Source organism: Felis catus, chromosome C2 (assembly GCF_018350175.1).
Source record: "Felis catus isolate Fca126 chromosome C2, F.catus_Fca126_mat1.0, whole genome shotgun sequence".
Lineage (NCBI taxonomy): Eukaryota > Metazoa > Chordata > Mammalia > Carnivora > Felidae > Felis > Felis catus.
The window spans coordinates 101,963,043-101,988,627 of record NC_058376.1 but is presented as its reverse complement, the minus strand read 5'-3'; the positions used below and the strand labels follow the sequence as shown (position 1 = coordinate 101,988,627).

Below are 25,585 nucleotides of genomic sequence, written 5' to 3'. Positions count from 1 at the left end.
CAGAGGGACAGAATATGGGCAAAGACCTGAGGTCGAGACTCTTACTAAAAAGAGATGAAGTCACCTGAATTCCGGCAGTCTCATGGGTCTGGAGAGACAAAAATTAGAAACTTGCCAGTTTCAGATGAAAAGAATGGGATGAGCAATAAACCTGACCAGGTGCTGATGCCCTTTCAGGACATTTGCCAAATGCTGGAATGGTACATTGCAGTCAAGAAAGGAGCAGAGCAGAGAGCTTTTGAAAAGCAGATTAGTATTTTTGGCAGTCTCATAGACCTAGGAAGACTCGAATCGGATTTTAAGATTTGCCTGGGGAAGGAGCCTAGGGGAACATCTCTCCTTCTACCAGTTCACACCTAATTAAAATGACAGCTCGTGCCATAGTAAAGGGAAGAATGGACTCTTAAAGGAAAATGAAAATAACATCATCCAGAGCCTATACATTTTTTTTTCAGTAAAAATGCACAGCATTTAATTATAAATAATCAAGCATGCAGAGGAAGGCCAATTAATAAACAGCCAAGGCCAATACATATACACACATACACAACCACACAAAGACACACTAGAAACAGACATATAGATGATCCACATACTGAAGTTAATAGACAATGATCTTACTATAAATGTGATTAATATTTTCAAGAAAATAAAGGGACGTAAGGGAATACAAATGAAAATGTAGAGTTCTCCCACAGAATTAGAATGGAAAGATACAATAACCAGAATTAAAAGCTCCATAGATGAGTCTATTGGAAGTTACATGGCACAGAAAAGAAGATTAGTGAACTGTAAGACAATTAAATAGGAAATATAAAACCTTCCATTCTTGGGGCGCCTGGGTGGCTCAGTGGGTTAAGCGTCTGACTTTGGCTCAGGTCATGATCTCATGGTTTGTGAGTTGGAGTCCTGGGTCAGGCACGGTGCTGACAGCTCAGAGCCCGGAACCTGCTTCAGATTCTGTGTCTCCCTCTCTCTCTGCCACCCCACCCACCCCACTCCCCCCTGCCCCCCGCCCCGGCCACACTCATGTTCTGTCTCTCTTTCAAAAATAAATAAACACTAAAAATAATTTTTAAAAAACAACTCCCACTCTCAGAGGAAAATAAAGTATTTTTAAGAGATAAAAAAGCATAAGCACTATGAGACACAGATCTAGTATATAATTGTGCTGTCACATTGAGGGGAGGAAAGAAATGCTTCAGAAGCCACATTTCTCCATCTACCAGGATGCAGCTATGTTTTGGAAAGACCGTTACTAGTAACAAGATGTGAAACAGAAAACTGTTTCTTTCTTTGTTTCTACATATGAGTAATCCTTGACTCATTCACATAGAACTTATCAATACTGACACCCAGGATTTCCACAAACAGCTTCAGGGCTTTGGTAAAAGCAGTATAAGCTCTTTGGCTGGGGTTTGTGGTAAAATGGAAAAAAGCCAGATTGATCCAGGCCCAAATTTCTGTATAACCTTATCTAAGTTTCTTTATCTCTCTGGCATTGTTTTTTTTTTTTTTTTGGTTTTTGTTTGTTTTTGTTTTTGTTGTAGTTGTTGTTGTTTTCATCTGTAATATGACTATTATAATGTTACCTATTCCATGTGGTTATTATGAGAATTGAATGTACATGCAAAGAAACTGGCACATACTATGTTTAATAAATAGATTTATTCCTCCAAATGCCCTCAACAAAAATAACAAGAACTAGAACAACAACCACAACCACAACAACAACAAAAACCAGATGTTACCCTATCAGAAGTTGCTTCCATTGGCGGATTTGAAATTACTTTTAGCATCAACCATGGTAGTAACGACCCAGTGAATGATTAAAAGAAACTATACTGAAAATCAAAAGCAAAGGATAGGTTGAACTATATATATATAGTTCATATATATATATATATGACTTCACATATATATATATATGCTCACATATATATATATATAAGTTCACATATATATATATATGACTTTAATAGGATAAAAAAAGTTTTGTAGGAGAATGCCAGCTAGTAAAATCAGAAAGGAGAGAATCAGAAAATCACTTTACATCTTTCTCTATAATAACTGATTTAGACAAAATCACCAACAAATACTAAAATCAGTTGGTGAAAAGTATCTGCAGGGGGGGCGAGGGGACAAAATACTCAAACAGCCAAAGTGTTACCTGAATGATTACTTTTTCCTTCCCTCCCCTAGCCTCCCCTTCCCTTCCTCCTTTCCTTTCCAAGGAAGTCTCAGGTTTTAAGCTCCTCCCTCCTCTCCCTGCCTGCTGCTGCCCCCACCCCCTCCTGCACTCCCAGCCTCAGGGGAGCACTTCTCTGGCCTCTGGCTGTAATCTAGGAGCCGAGGTCAGTGAAGAGGGCTGGCAGCCAATAGTGAGCTTCCCCGGGGCCTGCGGGTCCAGCCAGGGTGTTCAGCATTGCTGTGCTTGCTCCGTCTCCCATAGAAGACTGGCTTTGAGAGCGCTGACAGTCACGTGGCCATTTTTCTCTGCCAGCCGCAGCACTACAGTGTGATTCCTATTGGGCTCAGCTGGAACAGACCAAAAGAGGTAGGCGCACAGGGATGATGCGGAAACGGGTGCCTTCAGTCTCTTGATGGCCCTGATGAGGTCTTCTTGGCTGACATCCTGTGCCTTCTTGCTCCTTCCTTTTAATAGCCGGTGATGTAGCTCCTCCAGAGTCATCAGGCCTCCGTTCCGGTGCTTCAGGGCCAGGCACACTTCGATAATTTGGACACCCAGCTCAAAATAGAAATCTCCCCCGCCTAGCACCTCAGACAAAATCCTTTTCCGGAGGCCAGAGGATCCACCCCAGTAGTGCACACGTGTCCTGGAACTGCGCCAGGAACTCAGGCTTCTCCAGGATCTCCTGCTTGTGTTTGCCGGCAAATTCCTCCTGGTTGGTCTTGAACACGTCCAACTGCTTTGGCATCTGGGCCAGATGGTCCTCAGCCAAGACAGTCCTTCGTTCCTTATACTTGACCTCCGCAAGCTCCTTCTTGGCTGTAGCGCCGGCTCCCACCCAGAGGCCATGCATCCCTGCCCTGGGCCTGTAGGCCACCCTGCTGCCAGGACCCAGGGTCCCAGCATCCGAGGATCCACTGCTGGTTCTGAATGATGACGTTTTAACTATAAAGGTCGGAAGACATCTTTACACTTGAAGAGGAACATTACAAACTTGCCACAATACAGGCCCTTGAAGGAAAGAAAGAAAAATGAGAGTTGCAAAAGAAAGGCCTTGAAGAAGGAGGAGGAAAGGGAATGCATGCAAATAAAGGCAGCCAGTTTACACCTTAAAGGATCAAATTTAACAACATAAAAACAGAGCCACTGATATTATGTGACTCCTGAGGTGATACACTGAGAAGGGCACACCTAAGTGAATTTACTGACCTGCTGACCAAAAATTTTCCCCTGAAACTAGCTATGATGGAAAGATTGAGACAAATTCAAATTGAAAGAAATTCTGGAAAAACAAAGAAACACAAAACGAATCCCAAAGCAAAAACCTGGTGTGTTTGTTAAATAATATCTGTAAAAAGTGGGAGAATAAATCTTGATTAAAGAGATAAAAACAAAACAAACACACAAACAAAAACTTTGTCCCTGGGTGGCTCAGTTGGTTGAGCTTAAGACTTGATTTCAGCTCAGGTCATGATCTCACAGTTTTGAGCTGAGCCCAGCTTGGGGCTCTGCTTTGAACATGGAGCCTGCCTGAAATTCTCTCTCTCTCTCTCTCTCTCTCTCTCTCTCTCTCTCTCTCTCTCTCCCCACCCCGCCCCTGCCCTGTGCATGCTCTCTCTCTCTCTCTCTCTCTCTCTCTCTCTCTTAAAAAAAAAAAAGGAGACCAAAAAAACCCCAAACCATTATCGCATTATAAATGTTCATTATACTTTGCTTGAATGGTTCATGGTTCTTGAAAAAAGACACTACAAAAACATTTTTTGGAGTAACTGGAAAATTTGAATATGGTTAATGCATTGTTTAATACATGGTTTTTACCAGTATTAAATTGTTGAGTGTGAATGAACACCAATATTAGATGCATTATAGATTTTAGATGATTTATTGCTAGGAGATAAGTTCTAAGTTTGTAGATTTAAAGTGATGATGTGTAAGTTCTGATAAATATTTGAGAATTAGCTGTAATCTCATAGAAAAAGAATGGTAAAGTAGATATAGTAAAATATTAACACCTGGTAAATCTATATCCATTATAAAAGTAAATATTCATTGCCCTGTTATTTCTAATATTCTCTGACTTCTAAATTTTTTAAAAGAAATGTTAAAATTGAAAGAAGAATTGTTAACAAAATGAAAAGCCCACAAATAACGAATATCACTATGTTGCTTATCTTTGGTTAATTATCATTCATGTTATTTGTCATCTTCTTTCAGAATTTTAATGTGTAAGTCTTGGCTATGACATTAGAAAAATTGTTTTCAAGTCTCAGCTTTTTATAATTTCTGTGATTTGAGCAATTGTGTAATCTCTCTGAGTCTCATTCCTTTTTAATAAAATGGAATAATAATAGTGCTTCTAGGTGGTTTTGAGGATTAACTGAGTTGATGTGTGTAAAATATAGTATGAGACCATTAACAACTATCAAGAACTAGAACAGAGAATGATTAGATTCTCTATATTCAGTTTTCTCCTTTCTGAGCAAAGAACTACACTACATTTCTTTGCCCCTTGTAATTGTTTAAAATTTACATTTTGCAAAATAATAGAACCCAATTTGACATGTGTTGTATTTCCCCTTTTAAAAATACCAGATCTTAAAGGGATTTATGCTGGAATTTTTTGCGTGTATACATTGATTGTGGATATATTTATATCCTGAGCCAATGAAAGTAGAAATTTCAAATATATAATTTTATCAACTAAATATAACATTCCTGAGTTGGCTTTAGAAGCAGTTACTTTTCAAATGCATTTGATTTGTCTGAAAGAGCTGCAATGAGAAAAGACCACAGAATGGGGACTTAAGAGATTATTTTTTACATAGTTCTGCAGGCTAGAAATCTGGGATCGAGGAGTCATCAAGGTTGGTCTCCTATCAGGCCTCCCTTTTTGGTGTGTACATATCTATCTTCTGATGTTCTCATATGATCCTCCCTTCTGTGAATGTCAGTATTCTAATCTCTTCCTCTTATAAGGATACTAACTATATTGAATTAGGGACCAACCCTAAAGACCTCATGTTAGCTTAATTTTCCTTTTTAAAGACCCTATTTATAAACACAGTCACATTCTGAAGTACTAGAGGTTAGGACATCAACATATGAATTTGGAAGGGGGAACACCATTTGGCCCATAACATCCTAAATTTGTCATCTCGGTCATGGAAATATACAATAGACTGTGATTTTGGAGTCAGAAAATGACAGGGGAGGTAAGAAGTTACTTCCACAGCTTTAGAAAAAGATGTTATTAGTCAACTATGTCTTTTGATAGTTTTCTTCCTATTAGACAGAGTGTTAAAGTAAAGGCATAGTTGGACCGCTGACTGAATAGTTTGTGGTCTTAAATATATAAAGGCTGAAAAGTTGACCCAACTTAACTGTTTATGCCTTCAATTCAGTCAGCCCTATTCACATGTACCTGGGTGTACTTTGTTCTCATCCATCTGGTGAAGGCTTCTGAGAGGTTGAAAGTAATCTGAGCCTCTTCAATTCTTCAATATAATAAGTAAAAATTAATAAATTCCAAACAAAATTATTCACATTTGAATGCATAACATAATTTAATCATGCAATTACAGTGGTCTTCAAAGTGACTTCTATGAACTTCTGGGCATCCCTAAGACCCTTTCAGGAGATCAACAAATTAAAAAATATTTTTTTGTAAGAACACAAAAGCATTTTTCTGGGGTGAAATCTGCACTGGTATTGCAAAAGCAATTTTCAATAAAAAGTATGGCACCTTGGCATGAATTAAAGCAGTGGCACTAAACTGCACTAGTATTCATTATATTTTTACCACCACGAATTTACAGTAAAGGAATAAAGGCTTCACTTAACAGTGCCCTTGATGAAGCAGTGCAAATTATTGATTTGATTAAATTTTGACCCTAGAGTACATGTTTTTCAGTATTCTATGTGAGGAAATGAAAATTATCCATAAAACACCTCTGCTGCCTAAGTATATGACTGTTGCTAAGGAAAACACCTGTGTGCTGGGGGAGGGGGCTATTGTGACACTTGCAAGCTAAATTAGGTTTTGTTTTATTTTGTTTTGTTTTTATGGAAACCATTACACTAGAAAGAAGTTTTAGCAGATGCACTATAGTAATTCAGATTTGCATACTTTATAGACATTGTCTTCAAAAGTGAAGAAATGGGCTTGTCTCTTCAAGAAAAGCAAATGATACTATTTGCTGTGGATAATAAAATTTGATTTTAACAAAATATTAGAATTGTGAAAAATTAGGGGCGCCTGGATGGCTCAGTTGGTTAAGCGTCCAGCTTTTGATTTGGGCTCAGGCCATGACCTCACAGTGGCAAGTTTGAGCCCCACATCAGGCTGTGTGCTGACAGTGCAGAGACTGTTTGGGATCCTCTCTCTCTCTCTCTCTCTCTCTCTCTCTCTGCCCCTCCCCAACTCATGCTAACTCTCAAAATGAATAAATAAACTTTAAAAAGGAGAATTTTCAAAAATTTAAATCTATCATTGAAAACTTCACAGCTTGCCAATAAAGTCTTTGTTAATAAATCTGGTGATAATAGTAACAAATGTATTATTTGATATTATATAAAGACATATATCAGTGTTTGGTATTTCTTCATACCTCAATGAACCAATATTTTCCTATAGACTTTAATGTTGTAACATCACAAATGGATAGAGATGCAGTCAAAGCGGAAGACAGGTCAATGGATTATAATGTAAGAAACTACAAAAATTAATGGACATTGTTTTGGGTTCCATATGCAAGTAATCTTAAAGAAACTACCATCTGTCAAAATTTGGTGTGGTATCAAATATGTATATTCACATATTTCTTGTGATGCTAGATTTTCTTCATTCGCTTCAGCCAAAACAACATATCACAACTGACTGAATGCAGAAATAGATATGAGAATTCATTTTCTTGTAGTAGACTAGTCTTTGAGAGGTTTGCAAAAATGGAAAACAATGGGACTCTTCTCTAATTATTTTGATTTGTGGATAATATATGATGAGTTTATTTTTATCTTGAAATTAGTTAATGAATGTCTTTAAATTCCGCATTTTAATTTCTACTTTCAAAAGCAAATAGACATAGTATACATAAAGAACAATCTCTCTGGGGATGTCAATATTTTTTAATACTAAGAAAGCTCCTAAGAATTGAAAGCTTGAGTACTCCTATCTATCAAAAGAAAATTACAGGATATACAATGATAGTATGCATGAATGTGTTTGATACATTATCTATACACTATCTGTTGTAGAGTTCATTCATGGAGCGAGATTTTAATATAGTAAGATAATGATCTTTAGGTCCCATCTCTGACTGTCAGTATAATCTGATTTAGGGAAAAAATTATAAGACCTAGCTAGAAATATAACACTTGCTCTCAGAAATGTAATTACCGGTGTTTCAATGTTATAGAGATTTCCTTCCTCTCTGTTCAGGGCACCTGAATCACTGCCTACATTTCTCAAGCCCAAGTGTCACCATCTTCAAAAGACAGCATGGTTTCACCCTGGACTTTTACAATAGCTTTGTGATTATCAATCTGCTTTCACTTTCACCTCTCCCGATCTGCAGGAGCCATAGCCAACTTTGGTAGGACAATTTCTATTTCACTACTTCTCTTCTTAAAGTTTTCCAAAAAAGGTATTTTTGTTTTTGTTTTTTATATGTTTGCTAGTCTCAGTGTGTGCAAACTGATCTCCCTTACAACATGGTTTACTTATTCCCATCTCATCCAGCCCTTCTGAACCTCTCTGCCCTCACCTCCCTGGTCCAAACATGCTCACTCTCTACCAGCTACTCTGACTTCCTTTTGTTTCATATAAAAGCCAAGCTAATTCCTTGCTCGGATGCTTGTCCTGAAACTATAGTCTCCCAAATATTCACATGGCTAAATTTATTTTGTTTTAGCATATGTGAACCACTGTAATGGGGCTCATATATCAGTACCCATTACCATGTATGTACTGTATGTTGTGTGTATAAGTTTATGTGCATGTGTGTATACCCGTATACACGCACATGTGTATGCCTATACACACACACACACACACACACACACACACACACACCTTCTATCCTGCATCTCTGCCACCTCAGCCTGTTACTTCTGCCTGTAGGAAAGACGAAGAGAGAGACTGAAACCAAGACATCTCTTCTGTTCAAATTCTTGGTACCAGGCACGCAGCCTGATACTTGTTGTTTATATTAATGATTAGTCACAATGTAAAGTATCAAAAAATACTATATACCAAAATGCAAATATAAATTATTGCATGATAATAACATTTAACTCAAGTTGTTTATTTTATAAAAAAAAAACCCAGAAAATCAATGTAACAATTGAAGTCATATAGTTAAAGAAAACTGAACTGAACTAACCCCATTTCAATGAACTATAGGATATTAAATATGAAAGAATATTATTATTGGCCATAAATTGCCATTTTCTTTACCATTTCAATATTTTCTATTCAAATATTTTGAATAGAAAAATGAAACCAAAGGAATACTGTGGCCTTAAAATGAAAATGCTAATAAGAGTAATTTTAATGGTGGTTAGTTTTCTGAAATAAAGTATTCCAAACTTTTAGCCCTTCAATTGTTAAGGGGAAAATGAGGAATGATTGCAATTGCACATTTAGTTTGAATGAGAATGATAGGATTTGATGAAGCACAATATGAAACTGCTCTAATCTTCAGGAAATTTTGTCAAGCAAGCAAAACATTTATCATTTGTAAAATCCTCAATTTTTTTTTAAATCAAGCTCTACTCTGTAGTTCAGAGAATGCCCCTAATCTGCTCTATTTTATACACACTAAGAAAGTCTTGGGTTTAGAAAGCTTGGTCCAGCAGTCTCTCCCTAATCTGTAAAGTTGCTTACACATCTACTGTTCTTCAGGTAGCTCTTAAATTTTTAGAAATCTGATTCGTCAATTTAGAAATGATAATATTGAGGAAGAAAAACTATAATGACAAACACAATGGAATCATGGTTATTGCATGGATTCAATTACATTGTTTTATAGATCCATTTACTTATTTAAAATTTGCAAGAGTCATGTCTGTACTCTTTCTGTTTATGAAAAACACATAAAATTACAAGTCATGATTCTATTTAAAAAGCCAACTGCCTCGTATAAATGTATTATGATCTTTTACTGGTTACTATAGGCATTATGATATTATTTTATATTTAGTTTGATAATATGGATCACATAAGGCAAAAAATGTTCTAATGTCATATGAAAACTAAAATAAAATGTCTACTGTAGTAAAAATGCCATTCCACTGACAATAAAATGGGATCCAATTTTATATTTAGAAAACAAAATGACTACCATTTTAATTAAAGACGATGAGCTGGTTATTAGTGCTGCCTAGGAAGTCTACAAATATGCTGGGGGTTATCACTGTAATAACCTTAATTATCATCTTTGGAATCTGTACAAATTATCCGTGCTTTAGCTACTCTGATGACCAAATGGAAACATTTTCATAGTGCTAAGTTGCAAATTCAGTCCAAAAAAAAAAAAAAAAAGCTGCAAATCAGACATTTTAAAGCAATTTAACAAACTTCTTAAATATTTTGGGATTGCTGATCATGATCCATGTATAGTTTGAAAGTTTTATTGCAGATCTACAGTATGGACAGATACAAAGTTTGGGGCCACAGCAGCTGTTAGCCGCTGTTGATACTCCATGCAACTTCATTAAGAGGAAAAGGACATAGATGAATGGGCTACTCTGGTGGAGACTCTTCATGCATTGGAAGACCAGCTCTAAACTGGGGCTACATGAAGTTTTCATTGATTTAAAGTAAATGAAAATCATTTTGTGAAGGCGTAAGAGTTTTGTTGTTGTTGTTTGTCCTGGCTTGCACTTGTATCTTATTTATTTGTTTTTTATTGAGGTATAACTGACATAAAACATATGAATTTCATGTGTACAACATAATAATTCAATACTTGTATATACTGTGACGTAATTACATACAATAATAATCCAGTTAACATCTGTTACCACACAAAGTCACAAAACTTTTTTCCTTGTGATGAGAGCTGTTAGGATTTACTCTCTGGCAGCTTTCAAGAATGCACCACGATATTATTGACTATGGTCACCATGCTGTACATTACATCCTCATGGCTTATTAATTTTATAATTGGAAGTTGGTATTTCTTGCCCCCTTCACCTATTTCACCCGCTCTGCAACACCACTCCCTTCTAGCAACCATCTTTCTGTTCTTTGTGTCTGAGTTTTGTTTTGTTCCTTTGTGGTTTGTTTTTTTTTTTTTTTTTTGGTTTTTCTAGATTTCACATACAAGTGAAATCATATGGTATTGTCTTTCTCTATCAGACTTATCATTTACCATAATATCCTCTAGGCCCCCAGCTGAGTGAGTCTGCATAGGAGTGTCATTTCGGTTCCCCACAGACCTTTGGGTTTCCTGGGCTGTTGTTTTTCAAAACTAGGTGTTTTGGAGGCTTGTCTCTTTGTTGCAGGTCCTGAGAGTTGAGGTGCCTGATGTAGAGCATGAATCCCACACTTCTCAGGGATGAGCTCCTGCCTTATGAGATCCCTGCCAATTGAGGTTTGCCATGCTGAGGGGAGGGGATTTTTGGCAAGACTGCGAAACTGCAAGACTTCATCTTTGCCTGTCCTGGCCATGTTGATGTGGCCCTTTTATCCTTTGTTATGGAGGAGAGTTTCAGCTAGTTTTTAGGTCTTTTCCTGAGGGAGTTATTCCATATGTAGCTGTATATTTGGTGTGTCTGTGGGAGGAGGTGAGTTCAGGATTGTCCTACACCATCATTTTGAACCACACCACCCCAGGAAAGTTTTAATTGGGTTTTCCTTGAATAAGAAAGCTTAAAAGTCGGGGCGCCTGGGTGGCGCAGTTGGTTAAGCGTCAGACTTCAGCCAGGTCACGATCTCACGGTCCGTGAGTTCAAGCCCCGCGTCAGGCTCTGGGCTGATGGCTCAGAGCCTGGAGCCTGTTTCCAATCCTGTGTCTCCCTCTCTCTCTGCCCCTCCCCCGTTCATGGTCTGTCTCTCTCTGTCCCAAAAATAAATTTAAAAAAAACGTTGAAAAAAAAATTAAAAAAAAAAAAAAGAAAGCTTAAAAGTCAAATTGTCAGCTGGTAACTTTTGCTAAGCCCTTTATTATGGTTCTACTTTTCTTTTTTGTAGGCTCCCTAGGATTTGTCAAGATTCTTTCCAGGTTTACTTCCAAAGTGCACATAACTTTCAAAATACATTTTAAAAATATTTTATTGTTTATTAATATTTTAAAAATATTTGTTTTTACTGACCTGCATGAAAAAATACCAAATATCCCCAAATTAATTATATTAATATATTCTTAAAAACACTTTAAGCTGGTATAAATGTCCTTTTAAAATATCTCCTATATGTATATTTTTTTTAATTTTTTTTAACGTTTATTTATTTTTGAGACAGAGAGAGACAGAGCATGAATGGGGGAGGGGCAGAGAGAGAGGGAGACACAGAATCGGAAGCAGGCTCCAGGCTCCGAGCCATCAGCCCAGAGCCCGACGCTGGGCTCGAACTCACGGACCGCGAGATAGTGACCTGAGCTGAAGTCGGACACTTAACCGACTGAGCCACCCAGGCGCCCCTCTCCTATATGTATATTTATGCAACCTGAAAAATTATGTCATAATTACAAATTAACAGTAATACATTAACTGTCAGTCACAAATTGACAGTAATACATACATGGTGGGAATTTTACTGATTAGTAAGGTTTTCTCCTTTCCTCTACAAATTGGAAATTCCAGACCATCTATAGCATTGCATCTTATTTTGAATCCTAATACAGCAGACAAATTTAAGACAAAGGAAATATTTATGGTTAGGTTATAAGTGGAGTCTGTAACACTCCTCAATCTTATCAATTCTAAATTTTTAAAATTATTTTGATCCAACTGTGTAAATTGCTTTCTTCTAAATTGTCACTGAAATGTTGCTCAAATGATTCAGCAATATAGTATATTCTCTGCGAGAGTTTGATATACTGTATTTCATATTAAACACACTCATTTCAATGTGCTACACTTGCTGGGCACCTGGATGACTCAGTCGTAAGCAGTTAAGCATCTGACTCTTCCTTTCTGCTCAGGTCATGATTTCAAGGTTAGTAGGTTCCAGCCCCACATTGGGCTCCATGCTGACAGTGAAGAGCCTGCTTGGGATCTCTCTCTCCCTCTCTGCCCCTCCCCTGCTTGCTTTCTCTCTCTCTCTCTCTCTCTCTCTCTCTCTCTCTCTCTCTCTCTCTCTTTCTCTGTCTGTCTCTCTCAAAATAAACACATAAACATTTAAAAAATAAATGTACTATAGTTGTTTGGGCTGCTAGATATGGGAGGCTCGAGGAAACTGAGATACAGAAGCTAATGACTATACCTAAACAGGGAATGGATAAGAGAAGAGGCAAAATAATCCATACCTGTCTTAACAGAAGGTAGATATCATTTTGGTGAAGACATCAGGACATTTGTTGTGGTATGTAATTTGATATATAAATGACAGTGATATAATACTTAGAATTAGGATCCCTTCTCCCTTCTCCTGAAGATCTGAAAGGAAAGATTTCTTACCAGCAAAATTGGAATGCCATGGGATGAGATGAGATTTAGGCTTATAGGAACTGGTGATAGAGGAAATGTCAGAGGAATGGTCTGAAGGAAAGCATAGTAACAGGAAAGCATCCCTGGAGGAGAAATTTTAAGAAAAGTAATAAGTTTTTTATTTAATTATTTTGAGAGAGAGAGAGAAAAGCATGGGAAGGGTAGAGAGAGGGAAAGAGAGAATCCCAAGCAGACTCTGTGCTGTCAGCACAGAGCCCAACGCAGGACTCTGACTCACGAAGCGTGAGATCATGACCTGAGCCTAAATGAAGTGTCGGCCACTTAACAGACTGAAGCACCCAAGTGCCCCAGGAAAGTAATTATTTTTATAAAATCAGGAAGGTCAGTGAGAAATGTTGCATTATGTTCTTCTCAAGATAGTATGTTTTGACATGTTGGATTTTTTTTGCTTTTTAAGTTTAAATCACTTTATTATATTTTCCCTTGATATTTTTTTGTTAGTGGTTATTATTTTTGTAGAGAGGTATGGTAAAAGGATAGTTAGCACATCTTCTGAAACAAGATTTCCTGAGTTTTTAATTCCATATTTGAGATATATTTCCTTTTTTATAATAATGTTTCTATTTACTTTTGAGAGAAAGTGAGACAAAGAGCATGAGTGAGGGAGGGGCAGAGAGAGGGAGACACAGAATCTGAAGCAGGCTCCAGGCTCTGAGCTCTTAGCACAGAGCCCTTTGCAGGACTCGAACTCACAAACTGTGAGGTCATGACCTGAGCCGAAGTCAGAGACTTAGCCGACTGAGCCACCCAGGCATCCCTGGGATACATTTCTTAAACTCTGTGCCTTATGTATAAAATTGTGAATGATAAAATTGCCACCTGATAGAATTGTGAGGTGATTAAATGGATTAATGTATTAAAAGATCTTACAAAAGAACCCTGCATATTATAAGCATCATATGAGTATTTACTCTAAATATTAGAATCAGTATTTAGTTAGATTGTGTAATGTGAGCTAAAATGTAAGTATCAATACAAATTTGATAAATTCTTTGGTGGAAAAAGTTACGGTTCTGCAGAGGAATGAGGTAAAAATTAATCACCGCATGCACTTCAAGAAGAACACCTCCATATACAAACACAATAGATGTCATCTGCAAAATTTTCTTTTGTAAGGTGTTTATAGTTTAGATTTTCTGATTTTGTATAAGAAATTATAATTTTTAAATATCTTAGTTTTCCAACAAAGCATAATTACTTTATAATAGTCTGTTAGCATTTTTTAATAGTCTCATCTAAAATTAGAAAAGTAACAAATCAATAAGGATATAATTATCACATTGTTTATGAAACAAACTCATGAGACTTAGTTGAACTTCAGCTACTGCCCTTAAACTTAACTGGTTAGCACATGTTTTTAAAATGTGTAAGCTTATTACTATAATTATTCTTAAAATAGATATTAATTAGTAACTTGATAAATAATATTTCTTACATTTTTCTGAGCATGAAAATAATACAATTTATATAAAAACTCCGACTTCAGGGGCCTAGGTGGCTCAGCGGGTTAAGTGTCTGACTCTTGATTTTGGCTCAGGTCATGATCTCACAGTTCATGAGATCAAGCCCGATGTTGAGTTTTATGCTGACGGCATGGAACCTACTTGGGATTCTCTCTCTCCCTCTCCCTCTCTCTCTTCCCGTCCCCCATTCATAGTCTCTCTCTCTCTCTCAAAATAAATAAACATTAAAAATAATAATAAAATAAAAAACTGAATTCTATAATTAAAAAAATACTCTATATTATATTATAGGTGATAGTGGTTTAAATGATTGGAAAGAATTATAAATTGTGCACTCTTCAGAAATACAATGAATCATTGTTTATAATTCCGGAATCTTTAGCTCCCTATAAAGTCAGTTATAACTATCAGTTACAGTTCCATGTTTGGCTCGAATGAGATTATAGCTAAGAAGATATTTAGGAGGTTGTTAAAAGATGTGTGTTTAGACAATATTTTGAAAGTTATGAATTGTCACATTGTGGAAAATACTGTAAAGGTAAAGGGATTGAAAAGCAAAACATCTAGCAGGTAAAAAACTATTTGTGTTCAGCAAAATATTATTTAGCAGCTTGAGCCTTTCAATAGTAATGAGCAAAGACACATTATTTCAGTTTTTTCTTTCATTTTTGAAGTCTGGTAATCAGAGAAGGAAATTCTCAAGTGTAACAACGGTTGCATAAAATACTTAAATGTTTCTTAAAAGTCCATTGTATTAACATTTCTCATCTGTTAAGGGTTCATATAAATAACTGACATAATCTTCACAGAGGATCATGATAAATTCAAGAAAAAAACAATACTGAGAAATTTTCTCACTATGACATAGTGTAAATGATACAAATGGTGCTACACTGCCATTTATACAATTTCAAAATGAGTAATAAATATTGCCGCAGCCCAGGGAAGATATTTTTAGTCGTGATGCACAGTGTATATTTGTATCCCTAGAAATGATGTTATTTATGCTATGTGTTATAAAATGGATTATAAATAACCATACTATCACTACAGAAAAGCAATGTTTTAACAAAGAAACTATTCACTTTAATAAAAGTATATTATATACTTAGAACTACATTGAGTTGCAGAAAAGAAACTGGTGGAAAGGGTATAGCTCTTACATGTGAGAAGCCAATATGTTAATGGAGGTGTGGAATTTGTTTTTAGAGGCTGTCTTAACAAATAACCACAAATTTGGTAGCTTAAAATAACAGACATGTATTCTCTCACCGTTCTGGAGGCTACAAATCAGAAATTAAGGTACTTGGCAGGGTCACACTCACTCCAGGAACTCTAAGGAAGAGTCCACCCCTTGCCTCTTCTGGTTGTTGGTAGATTCCTTGGCATTCTCGGGCTTGAGGCCACATCATTTCAGGGTCTGCCTCAGTTCCAGTTATGCTGGCCATGAAATATTTTAGTCTGGCTGAACATAGCTCAAAAGGAGATGGGGGGTATTGAGAAAATGAGCTAAAAAAGGAGAAAAGTCTTTCATACTGACTCAGCAATTTACTCAGACACAGTTAGCATTATCTACAACTCCAGGATTACAGGCTTTCAAAGAACACCACAATAATGCTAATTGTGAGTTTTTGTGTCTATGTGTTTCTGGGTATATGTACATATATAAGACTGGTATCAAGTGCTAACAAAGTGATTTTTATATGGTTATTATTTAGTTATTTTTTTAAATTTTTTTTAACGTTTATTTATTTTTGAGACTAAGAGAGACAGAGCATGAACAGGGGAGGGGCAGAGAGAGAGGGAGACACAGAATCGGAAGCAGGCTCCAGGCTCTGAGCCATCAGCCCAGAGCCCGACGCGGGGTTTGAACTCACGACCGCGAGATCGTGACCTGAGCCGAAGTCGGATGCTCAACCGACTGAGCCACCCAGGCGCCCCAGTTAGTTATTCTTTAATGGAAGTTTCAAGGAGATAGAGCCAAAAAGTGTATATGGAATATTTCATATTTCTCATCTCAAATTATAGCAGACTGACCTATGAATGAATATTTGCTTAATAGATGCAGATTTAGTATGTATAACTTTTACTATTTTTCAGAGAAAAATAGTTTAACATCTACTGTGTGGTAATTTTTTAATTTATCTCTTTAATAAACATTTTAGTGGCAGAAATTGAATAATTCTCTTTATCATATAAAAAGAGTCGAATTTTAGAAAGTTTGCAATCAAGAAAGAGACTCCAAAATCAATAAAAATAGGTATTTTTTCTTTTATTGCTAACCTAAGAGTATCAGTCTTGAGAGTTTTTGTGAAAGATATTCCTATTGTAAGCCTAGGAGTAAAGTTTGTGTGTTCTTACAATTCACCAATCTTCATTTTCAGTGCTTACATTAATGTTGACAATAGATTGTCAATCATGCTTAGGTAGTATAAATTCTTAACATCCCTAATTTAAAGATAACAAAGCAGAAGGGAGCCTGAGTGGCCCAGTCATTTGGGTGTCGGACTTCGGCTCAGGTCATGATCTTGCAGTCCAGTCCCTGAGTTTGAGCCCCACGCCAGGCTCTGTGCTGACAGCTTGGAGCCTGGAGCCTACTTTGGATTTTGTCTCTCTCTCTCTCTCTCTCTCTCTCTCTCTCTCTCTCTCTCTCTCTCTGTCTCCCTCCCTGCTCATGCTCTGTCTCTTTCTCTGTCTCTCTCTCAAAAATAAATAAACATTAAAAAAATTTTTTTTAAGTTAAAAAAAATAAAGATGAAAAAAGCACAGCTTTTTTAAGAAATCAACTTTCCCACAATCACACAGCTAAAAATTACAGAGCTGATTCCAGTACTGGCAGAGCAACTTGTAACAAATTAATCCCTTCGCAGAAAACATTACCAATTCTTAGGGAAATACAAAAAATCCCATTTAAAAATACTGAAGAGTGAGGAAATGCAGGCAGACAAAACAGAGAATTTGACTCTCTTGAACTGAAAGGTTAACACCAGGGTGAGATCTTCATTTACACAGCTTCCCCTCTTCCCCCGGGGCACTTCTCAGTTCCTACTGGGCAGATCACAAACAGAAAATTAAAGTCTTATTGGCCTGAGAAATATGAGACATTAAGAGAAACTCGGAAATGAAAGACGCATATGGATGTGAGATATTCCAATGTATATGCCAAAGAGTATTCATATAAATTCCCTTAGATCTTTAGAACTGCAGACAAGATTCTGAGGAGCAGAGAGAGAACACCTGAGCAGTGATTTCAGCCAGTACCCAATGCAGCCTAGAGTTGTGCCTTGACAATATAGAGTCTTGACAATTTGTCAAATACCTAGAACTTTCCATTGCCTTTCCAGGAGAGCTAGACCCTCATACTAAGATATTATCCTTAGGACAAAGCAAAAAAAATCTAAATAGATTCACACTACAAAGTATCAAATCAAGTAGCCACAAATTCAAGATAATCTGGTTATTTCACTGCCCATTACCACAAAATTCAACAGTCTTCAGTGGTAGATTAAAAAAATTCAGGGTATCATATTATAAGATATCATCCTGCATACAATTAAAAACTAACAGCGGGGCAACTGAATGGCTCAGTCAGTTGAGCGTCTGACTCTTGATTTGGGCTCAGGTCAGATCTCATGGTACAGGAGACTGAGCCCTGCATTGGGCTCTGCGCTGACAGCACGGAGCCTGCTTGGGATTTTCTCTCTGGGTCTTTAGGTCTGCCCCTCCCCAGCTTGTGTGCACTCTCTCTCTTTCTCTCTCTCTCAAAATAAATAAATAAACATTAAAAAAAAAAAAAAGTAGTAGAGGTAAGAATAAAGAGAAAATGTAATCAATAATCAAAAGACCAGTCCAAGAAAACAGACCCACAAATTAAACAGGTCTTGACAAAAACTGTAAAATAAGTTTAATAGTCTACAGGAAAAAGCAGGAAATAATGGAATAAAAAATGGTGAATTTCATGTAAAATTACCAAAGTATAAAAGGGAATCAAATGGAAATCTTAGAACGTAAAAATAAAATATCTGGAAAAAAATTCACTAGATGAGATTAAAAACACATTGGATATCCCACAAGAAAGGATTAGTAAACTGAAAGTCAGGTTAACTGAAATAATCAAAGCTGAAGCACAGAGAGGGGGAAAAAAAAAAGTCAAAGAGCTTTAATGATCAGTGGGACAGTCTAAGACACATGTAATTTTAATCTCAGAAAGGGAAAAGTGCAAAAATGGGATAGAAGAAATATGTTTGAAGAAATGTGGCTGAAATTTTCCAGATTTAATCAAAAAGAACAACCTATAGAAGTAATACCAATATATTTTAAAAGTAGTTGAGTCTTCTGCAATTTTGCGTGTATTATAAACAGACATGCTACCTGCCTTCGTTCCAGACTATTTTTTCAAAGATTTTGCATGTTGAACAGCCTTGGAAAATAGGCAGAAGTAACTTTCTCCAGAGCAAAGGTTAGGTTTTTTGTTGTTTGTTTGTTTGTTTTTCATTGCCTACTAAAGTAAAGCGTACGTCCTCCTGCAATGCAAAGGACAGGCAGGTTTATTGCCTGTTATAAAAGATTCAGATTTCCTAAACTCAGGCCTTGTCTTCTGGACTGGAACCTGCTGTGCATACAAGCATCTCCCACCCTCCGTAGGAGCTGGAACTGCAGAAACTGGTGCACATGCTGGTCCTCTGGCTCTTGTGTTTTTCTCCCAGTCGAAAAGTCCTTTGGTTCTGATTGTGGCAGGCTGCTGTGTTAGCTGGGAGTACAGCAAAATCTTAGACTCTTCGCTGTTCTTTACAGAAGCCACAATTCCAGAATCTGTAATCTGACTGAGAGAGAGAGGTGGAGGAAGGGAATGGGGAAGGAAGGAGGGAGGAAGAAAAAAAAAAGAGGATGACAAATCACAACAGGTAACATTAAGGTTGGAACTAGGAAAGACTGAGCTTCACATATCCAAGAAGCACTAGTTAGGTACCAAATACCTTAACTGAGATTAAGATTTAATGTGTATGAATTGCAAGTCAGAGTGCTGTGTTCACTTTCAGCTGCTTTGATTTGTGGAAGATATGAAAAGCTGGTGGGACTTAAATGATGTAAGATTGTTTCATGAAAAGTGCTTGAGGGGTGCCTAGGTAGCTCACTTGGTCAGACTTCCCACTTTGGCTCAGGTCATGATCTCAGAGCTCATGGATTTAAGCCCCTTGCCTGGCTCTGTGCTGACAGTCCAAAGCCTGGAGCCTGCTTTTAATTCTGTGTCTTCTCTCTTATCTGCCCCTCCCCTGCTCACATTCTGTCTCTCTCTGTTTCTCAAATATGAATAAATGTTAAAAAAAAATTTTAAGTGCTTGAGAGCCTGGATGTGTGTACTTTGGAAAAGAGAAGAATGAGAAGAGAGCTCAGAAAGGTCTATAAATATTCAAGGATCATCCTGCAAATAGGAATGCTAATAGAAAATATTCTGTTCCCCTGGATAAGAGTGGGATAAATAACTTGAAACTAAAGGCCTACTTGAGTTTACCATAGACCGTTTTGATGACTAGGACTGCTCATTGATGGGATAAACTGTCCTGGAACATTACAGGTTCCTTTTGCCAGCAGGATGGCCATTTATCAGCTTGAATTGTACTTGAAGTCTGAGACTATGCTAATGCATGAATGGTTACACATAATACCACCAGGCCAGCACCTATAAAACAAATAAGTTTAAGAAAGTGATCTCTGAGTCACTTGCATCTCTAAATCATTTTATGAATCTCCAGACACATAGAGAAACAAAGGTGATTATTAAAAATAGACGAGATGTCAATTTGCTACATCAGTAAAATTAGAATGTAGGCACAAGGCTTATATGTCAAAAATAGGAATGGTGTCAAAAAGATGCTATCTTCTTTCTTTCTTTCTTTCTTTCTTTCTTTCTTTCTTTCTTTCTTTTTTAATATGTTTATTAAACTGGTTTCACTCTTTTAAAATTGGTAAAATAATTATTAATCCCTATAACTCTCCATGATTTCTTATACTTTGAGGGAGTTTCATGGTACAGCAATTATCTGAAGTATGTGTTGGCAAGTAGCATGCAGAAGTTCAGACATGACCATAGATGAAAGGGGATGAGAACCAGTTTAGACTGCTAAATTTGCTTTCCACTGAAAGAATGATGGTGTCAGAATATTAATCGTGACGTGAGGCATTCCGGTGAATGGATTTCTGAATTAAGAGTAGGAAAGAAAATTGACCTCTCATCTTCTATTCCTCTAATCTCATGAAAGAAAACAGAATTGATGTGAAGCTGATTCATTGGCTTGATTTTTGTCATAGCTCTGCTGATGAAGTATTGTATCAGGAAAACCCTTTCACTGCAGCCAAAGAAGTATCTGTACATTATTACACAGAAGAGTGAAACATGATTATTGTAACCCTCCTTTGTATAATAATCTTAAAATATGAATGGCTAAAATAATGTTGTTTGTATTGCAAGAGACTTGACCATTGAAAAATGTTAATTCAGACAGTATTGGAGAGTTTTCTGATTATTTGGTTTCACGACTTCTATTTTATTATTGTTATTTTAAATCTAACTTGCCATGTTAATTATGTTCAGAGGAAGGCATTTGAATATTCTCAGCATGAGCTTATATTACTAAAAATAAATACCACTTTAAATTACAACAATGTTTGACATTCTATACCCATCAGCAGAATAAAGAGCAGAAAAACATCTCATAAAGCCTCAGTTTTGTTACAAAGTTAAATGTACCCTGAATTTAAGAGATTTAGAAATAGAAAATTAGATTTTTTAAGACAATAAAAATGTGACCTCTCTAATAGATAAATTGAGCAACAATGAATCCTTGTAAATAATTTCCTACAAAATGAACTATTACATTCTACCTCAAATGCTGGGGCATAACCATCTGTGGCATTAGCCACACAAGCTATAGGTACATGCACACACATACATACACACACACAGATGTAAATGATATTTCTTCATTAAAGTCACTTCTGGGGTGCCTGGGTGGCTCAATTGGTTGAGCGTCAGACTTAAGCTCAGGTCATGATCTCGTGGCTCATAGGTTCGATCCCCACATTAGGCTCTGTGCTGACAGCTCAGAGCCTGGAGCCTGCTTCAGATTCTGTGTCTCCCTCTCTCTGCCCCTCTCCACAGATGCTGTCTCTGTCTCTCTCAAAATAAATAAACTTAAAACACAAGACACTTCTAAAATCCATAAATATAAAATATAAGTTCAATAACTTTAAAAATAAGAAAGGAGAGCAAATAAAAGGGAGTCAAACAATGGGTAAAAATTAAATGGAAAGTTTATTAAACTTGAGAAATGTCAGCACATGTTGTCAAAGCTGCCTGCTCTAAATAGAACTGGAGAGATTGTGCTATGAGATGGTAATGTGGTATCTCTCAAGCGAGAGAATCAGAGCAAACAGCACATAATCCTAATAAATGGATTATTTCAACCATGGAAGAATCATAAAATGATGCCACTCTAATGTATAGTCTTTTAGCAAAGAAAATAATTATTAAATGCCCACTATATGCCAAGACTGTTCTCGGTGTTGAGATTATAAATAAAGAAACAAGCAGCCAAATTCTCTGATTTTATGTATCCTACATTCTGTTGAGTTGGTCAGAAGCAAAATTGAAACAAATAAATAAGCATACTTACATAACAAAACACCATCTAGGTAAGTGTTATAAAGATACTGAAAGCAGGATAAGGAGATAGAGCTTGATCTGAGAATCAAGGTAGGCCTCTCTGAGAAAGTGACTTCTGAGCAGAGGTCCAAAAGAAGTGAATGAGCAATCACATAGACACATATGGGAGGAGTGTTCCAAGCAATGAGAATGGTGGATGCCAAAGTGGGAGTAAATGTTTTAGAAAGATCAGGGGATGGTAAGGGAGAGAGCACCCAGGGTTCCATGACCATGGGGAATGTGTTAGAAGATGAAATTGAGGAGAAAGCTATGCATAGCGGACAATGCAGGACCTTCTACTCTGGTAAGTTTTGGGAAAGGCTGTGGCACCAGTTCACTTGAGGTATGGTGGAGGATTGGTCTAAGATGGAAGTAATAAAAAATAATCCAATTCTAGAATTAATTTTGAAATAGCTATAACAGGGCTTGAAGGTATTGTACATATGGAGTGTGAAAGAAAAGAATCCAGGATGGCTGCCAGTGTTTTAGACCTGAAAAATTTGGTCACGGCAATACTAATCAGCAACACTAGAAGAACAAATTTGGATGAGGAGCTCAGAATTTGGGTCTTGAACATATTGGGTGTAAGATACCTATGAGACATTCAAGAGGAGATAGAAAATAGTGACTTTGAAATGTGAGCGTGAGGGGCGCCTGGGTGGCGCAGTCGGTTAAGCGTCTGACTTCAGCCAGGTCACGATCTCGCGGTCCGGGAGTTCGAGCCCCGCGTCAGGCTCCGGGCTGATGGCTCAGAGCCTGGAGCCTGTTTCCGATTCTGTGTCTCCCTCTCTCTCTGCCCCTCCCCCGTTCATGCTCTGTCTCTCTCTGTCCCAAAAATAAATAAACATTGAAAAAAAAATTAAAAAAAAAAAAAAAAGAAATGTGAGCGTGAATGTAGGAAATGACATGGCTGAAGATACATACTTGAGAGTCTTCAGAATAGATATGGTATTTAAGGTCATTTAGCTGGTTGAAATCTGCTGCAGAGTGAATTAAAATAAGAAAGAGAAGTGATCAGAGATCACTGATCCCTGGGGCATCCAATGTTTGGGTAGTAAGGAAAATAAGAACAATCTAGCAAAGGTCACTCAAAAGAAATAGCCAGTGAAGTAGGAAGAAAACTAGGGGAGTATGGTTTCGCCAGAAGCAAAAGTAGATGAATCCTTGCAAAAGGGAAGGTGACTGACTGAGCCAAGTGCTTCTGAAAGATTGAAAAGAAAATATTTAATCTGACAACAAAAAATCATTTGTGATACTCTGCATTGGTTTAGGAAAATCATAAATGCAGAGGGCTGGAAGTGTGGAAATAGATAGGAATAGATAGTTAGGGAGAAGCCTACACTCTTCCTAAGAGAGTCCATTCTCATATCAACTCAAAATAACCAGTGAATCATTGAAGCATTCTCAGCTCAAATGACTATAGTCATTCTTCCTGAACTCTATCCCACGCTAAATATTCTGATATGCTCAGATTCCTAGGTTCATTCGGTAGATATTCAGACTCAAATTATATCAAATGTCAAACACTTTTCCAGATGCTTTGTAAGGCCAATTTAGAAATAATGACTGGATAGAATAGAAATAGAATCACCTGAAAAGCTCTAAGATTGCAGGTCTGCAGACTCCACCAAGAGAGATTTGGCTTCACCTGGCCAGGCTTTGGTCATTTAAAAAACTTCTGGAGAATACACTGAGAAAGGCACTGTTGTGAATCAAGAGCAAGAACAAAAAAGTGAGGACGGGATAAGAATGAGATTTCCTAAATGCTGTGTGTCTGGCATTGTGCTACATGCTTTATGTATTTATATTCAACTCTACAGATGAGAAAACTCAGGACATATTTGAGAGTTTAAGTAACACTTCTCAAAACCTGAGGGCCTCTGAAGCCCATAAAACTTCAGAATACCTGATGCCATAATCTCTAGCTTGCATTTTAACCTTGGATCACATCTTAACTTTCATTATTTCTGTTTGTACTAAACTTCACAGCAGTCTCCCTGCTCTTTTTCTTTTGGCCTGAAGCACAGATAAATCCTCTAGTCCATATGCCAGATACACATGTGGTGAAGGCTTTATGAGGAATATTATACGAAATTAAAATAAACAAACAAAAAATACGACATTGTATTTGTACCAAGCTGCTCTTGCTTTGCTGCTGGCAGATTTTTTTTTAAATGTCCAAGTTGTAATATAAAACAGCCATTTGAAACCAACTATTCAATTAAACTCCTTTTCTTGAGAAATTTCAACATTCATTGTCTTTTAAAGCTCAGCTGGTTATGAACAAAAGATGGTTAAAATTAGGCTAAAATCTTCCGCATTTCTCTTCTCTCTGATTTTCACATCTTTGGCTATAAGGCTGCTCATATAATAACACCTCACTGAATTCACAGTATGATGCTTAAGACTATTTGCAAAAATGGTATTTCTATAATGAATAAATATCTTTAAGTGGAGTCATGGGGAAACGGAAGCAAGGTGAAACTAGGAGGGCTATTGGAACATTAAACAGATGCTATTAATTCCGATACACTTGCTTAAAGAATGTAACATGTTTAGCTCTAAGCTTTTCAGCAGCCAATGAAAACAGTAGAATATGATTATGTTGTTTATTTATAGTACACTTAAGATAAAAGCAAGCCAGATGTTCCGTAGAAGAATCATATACCTAGTCCTAAGATGAGAGAGAAATTTGTCCCAAGAACTCTTGTAGTGAACACTCTGTAATACATTAAACAATTTGAGCCGAATTGTTAAAGTAAGTTCAAAAATGCATTTATAGATTTATCTCTGGTAAAGTAGACTGATGGCACCAAGCAAAAGAAATTCAGTAAAATTGATTCTTAGGGAGACTAAAACAATAGAGAAAATAATGTTCTATTTTTTTTCCTTAATTGAATTCTAAATATACTCCTCATATAATAGTAGCGTGAATGTCAGAATAACCATGATTAAATGCCATCTGCGCCTCAGTTAAAACGTGGAATTCTGAGGCCAGACTTATAAATATGCACTCTGTGAACCAGTGAGAATAATTTCAGGAGCACTGTTAAAAATAACTCAGACTATTTGTAATTGTATTTGATTTTCAGAATCATTTTATTATTCCAACTAGCAAGAGAGAAAATATCCCTTACCTGTTTGGGATAGTTCTTGGCTAGGGCCCATGTAACAAAAGACAGACAGATTAACAAGAGGAAGCTACGCAAATTCACTTTACATTAAGTTTTACATGACATGGTAGCCCTCATAAGGAAAAGAAGAACCAAAGAGGTTTTATGCTAGGTCTGATGAAGGGTGGAAAGTCATGGAAATATGTCAGCCTGAAATATTCAGTACGCCAAGGTAACATATTTTGAGATAATATTTTCTGAACCCCATCATATGTATTAAACATTTCAGCCCATTTTATTAAGATTGATTTTCCATATGTGATATAGTTACTTCATCTTTGTAGCATTAGTGCAGGTTTTTTTTTTTCTTTTTGTGTGGAAGCACTGAAGTATTTAGTTTAAAACTTAAATATTTAAATGTTTTCAAATTTATTAAAATTTCACA

At 36.7% G+C, this 25,585-nt stretch overlaps 1 pseudogene; it reads right to left on the bottom strand.

The window, feature by feature from the left end:
• Positions 1-2,308: 2,308 nt before the first annotated feature.
• LOC101091554 lies at positions 2,309-3,100 on the bottom strand (annotated as a pseudogene).
• Positions 3,101-25,585: the final 22,485 nt, after the last annotated feature.